Genomic DNA, 718 nt, shown 5'->3' on the forward strand with positions numbered 1-718 from the left:
CCTCCGGCGCTGCGGGGCGGACAGGGGGGCGGGCAGGCAGCCGGGCCTCTGCCGACAGTGCCGCTGGCGGCTGCCTCGGCGAAGGATGCGAGGTCTCGCCCGCCTCTGCAAGAGAAACTGGGTTGGAGCTGAGCACCCCGGGGTGCACCACGCCGCGGGCAGAGACCCAAACCCACAGCAACCCGCAGCACGTCCCCAGCTGCTGCAAACAGCACCGGTCGGTGCTTTGGGACTCTGATTTCGGGCATGAGCCAAATCCAGCTGCCCCTGTTGCTTTTGCAGCCCAGAGTACACAGTGGGGGGGGAGAGCTGGAGCACTGTGAGGGATTTTGAGTTGCTGGGGATGGGCATCGGGGCTGCATCACTCTGCAGCCACCCCCCCTGCCGCAACGCCAGCGGTTCGGCAGCACCCTCCCAAACACCTTCCCAAGGTCCTGCATTCCTTCTCTAAAAAGCCAGGGGATCTGGTTACACTCAGCGGTCCAAGCTGGATTTTTCATCCCCCCTTCCCATGAAAGGGCCACTGTCTTCCCTGCGGGAGCCAGCTGCCACCTCCCCTCGTGTTCCTGCTTGCTCTGGGGCAGGAGCAGCCCCTGCGGGACCCCCTCGATGGGGCAAGCAAAACCCAAAATAAGAGCCTTGTTATCCCCCGTGGGGATAAACCCCAATGCCACACACCCCCTTGCAGAAACCCAGCAAGGAGAAGGCAGAACCACCT

The sequence above is a fragment of the Pygoscelis adeliae genome, unplaced genomic scaffold (assembly GCF_000699105.1).
Source record: "Pygoscelis adeliae isolate BGI_AS28 unplaced genomic scaffold, ASM69910v1 Scaffold197, whole genome shotgun sequence".
Lineage (NCBI taxonomy): Eukaryota > Metazoa > Chordata > Aves > Sphenisciformes > Spheniscidae > Pygoscelis > Pygoscelis adeliae.